Source organism: Phyllostomus discolor, chromosome 3 (genome assembly GCF_004126475.2).
Source record: "Phyllostomus discolor isolate MPI-MPIP mPhyDis1 chromosome 3, mPhyDis1.pri.v3, whole genome shotgun sequence".
In the NCBI taxonomy this organism is placed as follows: domain Eukaryota; kingdom Metazoa; phylum Chordata; class Mammalia; order Chiroptera; family Phyllostomidae; genus Phyllostomus; species Phyllostomus discolor.
In genome coordinates, this window is record NC_040905.2 from 41,725,276 (window position 1) to 41,733,394 (window position 8,119).

The following is an 8,119-nucleotide window of genomic DNA, read 5'->3' on the forward strand; positions in this document are numbered from 1 at the left end:
TGGAATATAGTTAAAGCAACAGTGAAAGGAAATTTTATATTTATATTAATAAATAAGGAATTAAGTACTTAATTCAAAAATTTAGAAGATAAGCTATAGAAGAAACCCAAGAAAAGGGTAAAAAAAATAAAAGCATAAACTAATCAATCATACACAAAAACATATGATAAAAACCAATAAATTAACCTAAAAACAGGGACCTAATTAAAAACCATTAGCTAATCTTAACAGGAACAAAATAAAGCAAAAATATATTTAAAGAAAGACCACACCTTTCTTTGGAAATAATCACATCTACAAAACAAATACAAACAATGATAATCTAAACTCCAGACAAGTAAAATTGAACATCTGCATGAACTGTGTGATTTCCCAGAACTGACTCCAGAAGAAAGAGAAACATGCAAGTCAAACAGATCAATTTCCAAAGAAATAGGGAAATATGTCAAAGAGCTACTCACTACAAATATTCTTTTATTTGTGTGAAACTATTTTTTTCTTTTCAGATGAGTTTAAATAGCATCAGAGTCATCTGTTCCACAAGGGTTTGCTAAAATCTAACTATGACACCTAGTCTAGGCCTGATGATTTTCAGGGAGTAATTGTATGATAAAAATGACATCACAGATTAGGGGGAAGAAATGAACACTATTTGAATAATGGTATTGGGACAACTTGGAAAAATCAATCAATCAATGCCTTACTTATTATATAAAAATATGTGAGAGATCAAAGATTTAAATGTAAAAAAAAAAATATTAAAGTAAAGTATTGAAAATGTTTTGATAATTGCAGAGTATGAACTTTTCCCCTGAGTATGACGTAAAAATTTTTAAAATTTTTTTTTAAAAATTAAAATATTAGAATATATAAGTCAACTTTTCTATGTAAAAATATACCATAAACACAATGAATATAGAAACAGTGTGACAATATTTTTAAAAGACAAATGACTGATTTCCTTAATGTATAAGTAGTTTCTAAAAATCAGTTTTTAAAAATTAAAATAACAATTAGAAAAATAAGCAAAGCTAGTTCTAAAAGAGAAAATACAAGTTGGTCTTAGACATAGTATATAAGGTGATTCTCAGTCTCACTTATAATAAGAGAAATACAAATTTAAATGGCATGTCATTATCCACCTGTTAGATTGGCTTGGTAACATACATATTGGTAAGTGTGAGGGGGAAAAGCACTGTCTCATACATTTTTGAGTGAAATGTAAATTACTGCAACCTCGTTGGGAGGCAACTAATTAGTAACCAGCAAAAATTAAATGATTATCTTTCAACCTAGCCATTCCACTTCTAGATTGTATTCAAACATGTGTGAAATTGATATTAACAGTTGGCTGTAATAGGAAAGTACTGGGAACAACCTAGATAGCCATCATTAGGTAACTAGTTAAATAAAGTAAGGACTATCCAGCTATGGAATGCCATGGAACATTAAAAAAGAATGAGGCAGCCCTATTCCAAGTATAGTGGATGAGCTCCCATATGGTTATGTGAAAATAGTAAAGCAGAGTAGGATGTGTAACATATTACACTTTTATAGGATAATTTGTACCCCCAAAATATAAAGCTAGCATATTGAAAGAGCATGACTCATGAGCAAAATCACCAAGGAGCTTTACTGTGTGTCCTACATACCCATTAAAATATATTCAGTGAGGAAGGTCTCCTGCCCTGGATGAAAATTCAGTTCCATGACTTTTCTGATCTCTTGTAAATTATACAAAGTTTTATATCACTTTAGATGACACACTCTGTCTCCATTAAAAAATTAAAATGCACAGTCCCCTATCATAGTCAAAGCTGCCAACTCAAAGTTACTGTTGCAGCACCATCCCCTTGCTTTTCTCTAGATTAATTTTGCTACTACTTACTACCTGATGTTTCTGACCCTTCCAGGTTGTGATGTTGAGAGGTGAGGGAAACATGAAAATAAGAATTAGACTCTTAAGATGGCTTTACACTCTCTAGGTCTGGCATGTGTTTAAAACTAACATTTTTACTCAGGAGTAGGGTAACCAAACTGGTCCCAGGTTGCCATAACTTTCCCAATTTTAAATATGAAACTCTGTATGTTTGAAATTCCCTCAATCTAAGTCAGCTGGAATAGTTGGTCACTCTACTCAGGGGACAGTGTTGTGGCTTTTCAGAGACATATACATGCTCTCTCTCTCTCCTTTTCCTTCTTTAAACCTACTCCCAGTCTCTGTCCCTGGGCTTACAGACCCCACCAGTGTGGCCCTCACTCCTATGGCTCCACCATCAGTATTGAGCCCATCCCTTGCTTCTGGTACTGAAGCGAGAGTGAGACACTGTCACTGTTCACAGTATCTGTCACTTGACAGAGCCATATAAATCTCTTGAAGGAGTCCCTTGGATGATTTTCTCTAAGCCTGAGGTATGCAGGAAATGGGATGCACTGCACTGCTCTCTCCAGAGAAATTGTCTTCACAACCAGACTTATCTCCCTTTCCTTTTTTCACCAGCAACCCACCGTTTCATGTCTTCAGTGTGGGTATGAAGTTCAAGGGTCATGAACCTTGTTTCTGAGTGTTTCCATTGAAGAGTTATATTTTGGTATGTCACTCATATTGTGTCTGGCAATCTACCATATTTTGCCATGTATAATGTGCAACCATATCTTGAGCCCAAACTTTCAGGAAAAAAATTTTTCATCTTAATTTTTTAATTCAATTTTTTATTTATATTTAGATATTTATTTTTGTATTATAAAGGAATTTTAGCATTTATTTTTGAACATGTTATTGTATAAGACATTTTATGTAACAAATAATTATTAAACACAAGAACAGATACAAGGTACAAGAAATCTTATGTACTGGTAACAAATTGGTACTACCCATGTATAATGCACATCCTTATTTTTTTCTCAAAAATTTGGAAAAAAAAATGTGCATTATACATGGCAAAATATGGTAATATCTGTCATCTTAGGGTCTTGACTGAAAGTACCATGTTAATGTTCTATTTCTGTGCTTATAAACACGTAGAACAGTACTGGAAGAATACACTAGCAATAACAATTGGCACCCGGAGGAGAAGTAGCTGGCAGAGAAGGAGAGGGAAGGAGACCTACTTTTCACTATTTACATTTCGTACTATGTATACCATTTAAATGTCTACAGTGTATATTGTACTTATGAAAACAAATTATTTAATGTTTCTTAAAAGGTAAACATAGAATGCCTATGATTACATTTAAGATAAATGCAGGCCTTGTATAATGCCAAATTTTGCTAATACTAAATTAGTAATAATTTACAGATGTGATTCTATTCAGAAAAAGATAGATGAATCAATAAAACAGAATGGAAACTACCAAAACAAACCTTAGGCAATATATGAACTTACTATAGTTGACCCTTGAACAATGCACAAGGGGTGGGGGGTTAGGGGTAATGACTTCTGTGCAGTCAAAAATCTTTATATACTTTTGACTCCCCCAAAACTTAGTCATCCCTCAGTATCCACAGAGGATTATTTCCAGGACCCCTGTAATACCAAAATCCAGATACAATCAAGTCCCTTATATAAAAATTGCATAGATCAGTACATACTGTCAGCTCTCCACATCTGAGAATTCCCTAATATAAATGCAAAACTTGGGGATATGGAAGGCCAACTTTATATTTATTTATTGTTTAAATCCAGAGGACCCAAGATGGTGGTGGAATAGTAGGTAGAAGGTGCACTCACTCCTCCCAGGACCAAACTGAAGTTACAACTAAAATACAGAACAGTCAACCTGACTAATCAACTGAAGGCTAGCTGAACAAAAGTCTTATAACCAAGGATTTACAGAAAAGCTGGATCAAAACGATCCATGAAGGGCAGAGACACGAAAGGTACTGGCTCCACTCCCACCGGTGGTGGCTGAGATTCTGGAGGGATATCTCAGCTGCAGAGGTTCCCCCTGAGGTGTGAGGGGTGCAACCCCACCACAGGCTCCCCAGCCTGGAGCACCAGAGCTAGGAAAATGTGCCCATGTAACATTGGCTATGAAAATCAGCAGGGATTATGTCCGCCAGGGAGAGACAGTCTGCTGGAAACACAGGTGCCCTCTAAAAGGGCACAACATCTCATTTATAGCCACTCACCTAGAGCCCCAGTGGAGGTAGAGTGGAGTAGACTAGAGTCGTTTGAGGAGTTACTGGGGTTTGTGGCCCTGGGGGTAGAGCTAAAGGGACAACCAACAAGATTCCTGTGCTACATCACTTTCCCACATGGCAGACGCCATCTTTCTGGGGTGGAGCATTCCCCTCCTTAGGGCATCAGCCTGTGGAATACAACAGCCCTACCCTCCATCGTTCCTGTCATCCTGCCCTGTGGCGCTTGTGCCCTGTGAAGGAGTCAACTGCCTGGACGTAAGTGTAGAGGTCCAGACAGACTCAGGGCGTATCAGTGACTGAGTTGTGTGGCTCTAGGGTAGGAACCATTCCTCCCATCATCCCATGAGTCTCCCCATCACAGGAGATCCACTAGCCCAGGGGTGTCAAACTCAGTTTTACCTGGGGCCACATCAGCCTCATGGTTGCCTTCAAAGGGCCAAATGTAATTTTAGGACTGTGTAAATGTAACTACTCCTTAACTAGGGACAAGGAGCTCTACATTCAACCCTTTGAAGGCAACCACAAGGCTGGTGTGGCTCCTGGTGAAAATGAGTTTGACACCCTTGCACTAGCCACTCCCTCTGGGCTCCAGCAACTCGTGCCCTGCTGAGCATTGGCTCTCCAGGAGATCTGGGCAGAATTCAGGACAGACTGTATTGTACCACTCTGGGATGGGTGCTACTCCCCCTACTTTCCCCTAAGCCTGACCTGTGCCTCCCCTTCACAGGTGATCAACTAGCTCCAACCTCCTAACTTCAGGCAGGCCCACTCTGCTGAACCCAGGAGGTCCCAGCAGAATCTAGGGAAGACTGAGTTGTGTGGCTCTAGAATGGGGGCCATTTTTTCCTTACACACCTGACCTGTATAGAGCCCTCCCTTCACATGACCAAATCTTGGTCTGTTTGGGTATAATAAACTCTGCTAGCTTCAACCTGATGACTCCCTAAAACCCTACCCCATCACAAAGACCTGAGGGCACCTGGTAGGTGCCAGCCAGACTTGGTATATCCTGGGACTTTTTCTGAGTGACCGTAGACCCAGGACTGGCACTGATTGTGAACCAGTATCAATCTGGTAGACACCACTCACCCTTACCTGGTGATTCACCAAGAACCTACCTTAGGAAACTCAAATACCACCAAAGGTTCTTTCAATGACTAAGCCTAAAAGTGGAACATGAGATGCCTTGGGCCTTTTGCTGACCTGCCTCCAGGCTTGGTGCTGGTGGAAGCCAGCCGTGGTGTGCAGTTTGGTCCTTCCCACACATACCCAGCCCAGCAGAGGCAGTCACAAACTGTGGATCACTTTCTAGCAGTGAACAGGTTGCCTGCGGACAGTCACAGACAGCATCTGATGTTGATCTACATTAGAGTCCCTCTCAGGAAGCCTCCAGAACCAACATACCCAGTCGCTAACTTCAGACCACATCAGAGTATGATCCAATTAGCTTCATAAGTGGCATGTCCAAAGGAAGATCTCAGCAGGCACCAGACCCTGCTGAGGCGAATTCTGCTTTGTGTGGTCAGCACCTGCACAGCAGCTTGTACACTGTGGTTGGGGTTGACAGTCAGCCAGCCTGAGGCTTCACCCCAAACACAAATAAGCCAATAGCAGTCAGGCCTCAATTACAACAGGAGTACCCACAAAACCCACACAAGGGGCATTCCTGAAGCACCCAGCTGAAGTGATCAAGGAGACATGCCTCAGGGCCCAACAAGATATCTACAACATCAGGTCACCCTACCAAGACTGGGAGACATAGCAGATCTACCTAATAGATAGAAATAAACACAAAGAGATAGCCAAAACTAGGAGACAAAGAAACATACCCCAAATGAAAAGATAGGAGAAATCTCCAGGAAAAGAACTAAATGAAATGGAGGTTAGCAATTTACTACATACAGAGTTCAAAAAAATGGTTCTAAGGATGTTCAAGGAATTTAGTGAGAACAAAACAGCATGGAAAAAGGACGTATCAATAGAAACTATAAAAAAGAACAAGCCAGAAATAAAGTATCTGAAATGAAGAATGTACTAGAAGGAATCAACAGTTGTTAGATGAAGCAGAGGACTGAATCACCAATTTGAAAGATAAGGTAGCAGAAAATACCCAATCAGAGCAGCAAAAAGAAAAAAGAATTTTAAAAAATGAAGATAGTTTAAGGGACCTTTGGACAACATGATGTGTAACAACATCCACATCGTAACAGTACCAGAAGGAGAAGAGAGAGAGACTAAGGGATTGAGAAACTATTTGAAGAAATAACAACTGGAAACTTTGCTAGCCTGGTGAAGGAGACGGACACAAGTCCAGAAAGCTCAGAGAATCCCAAACAAAATGAATCAAATGAGGCTCACAGTGAGATACATCATAATTAAAATGGCAAACATTAAAGACAAAGAGAGAATCTCTTTGTCAGCTGATTTCTAAACAGAAACATTTCAGGCCACAAGGGATGGTATGAGATATTTAAGGTGATCAATAAGCAAGACCTACAACCATGACTACTTTATACAGCAAGGTTATAATTTAAAATTAAAGAAGAAATGCCTCGCTGGCATAGCTCAGTGGATTGAGCTCGGGCTGGGTACCAAAGTGTCCCAAGTTCAATTCCCAGCCAGGGTACATGCCTGGGTTGCAGGCCATAACCACCAGCAACCGCACATTGATGTTTCTCTCTCTCTCTCTATCTCCCTCCCTTCCCTCTCTAAAAATAAAATAAATAAAAAATTTAAAAAAATTAAAGAAGAAATAGCTTCCTAAAGAAGAACAAGCTAAAGGAATTCATTACTACCAAAGCAGCATTACAAGAAATGTTAAAGGCTCTTCTTTAAGAAGAAAAAGAATTGAGAAAAGGCAGAAAACTGTACTCGAACAACAATAAAATTCAAAAGTATTTAATAAAAAATAAAAAGATACTAACATAAAAAAATTGAATATAGGGATAAGTACTCAAAACTCATCATTTTAATAATAATTTTACTAAAATTTACTCTTAACTGTGCTCTGGAAGTTATTTACATCTCTTGTATCTATATAGTAAAAATAGATGTATATAATGGTGTTTCATGTTCAGTAACATTGTAGTGGTTTGAAAAGCAATGTGGTAGGAATATTTCCACTAAAGACATTAGCAGTCTATGAATCAGGAGTATGATTTTTTGGTTGTTGTTTTTTGGGGGTTTTTTGTGTGATTGTGTAGATTTAGGAAAGTGTTAAAGAAAATGTTAATAAAGCAGATTAAATTTTAAATTGGGAAAAAGAAAAGAATTAGGCAAAAAAAAGAAAGGAGGACTATAGTTATAAAGAATAAAATGGCACCCTGACTGGTGTGGCTCAGTGGGTGGGGCAGCATCTGGAACAAACCAAAACGTCTCAGCTTAGGACACATGCCTGGGTTGTGGGCCAGTCCCCAACAAAGGGTGTGGGAGAGGCAATGCGCTTGGGCTGGGGGTGCAGTGTGGGCAGAGTGTGGAGTCTAGTAGTGGAGTCTGGGAGTCTGAGAGTCTTTCCCGCTCTTTCCCTGTCCCTTCCCCTCTCTCTAAAAAAATAAAAGGAATAAATTTTCAGGAATAAAATGGCAATAAATAGATACCTATTAATGATCATTTAAAAAGTAAATGGTGTCAATGCACCAATCAAGAGACATAGGGCAGCAGAATGAATAAGAAAACAAGACCCCTATATATACTGTCTATAAGAGACCCACCTCAGAACAAAAGATACTGAAAGACTAAAAGTAAAAAAATAGAAAATGATATATGATGCAAATGTAAATGAACAAAAAGGTGGGGTAGCAATATTTTTATATTGTATAAAGTAGACAATAAAATAAAGGGTAATAAAAGACAAAGAAGGACACTATGTATGATAAAGGGGTCAGTCCAACAAGAGGATATAATCCTTGTAAATATTTACACACTAAATATATAAAGAAAATCTTGATGACCATGACAGACACAAAGGCAGAGCTT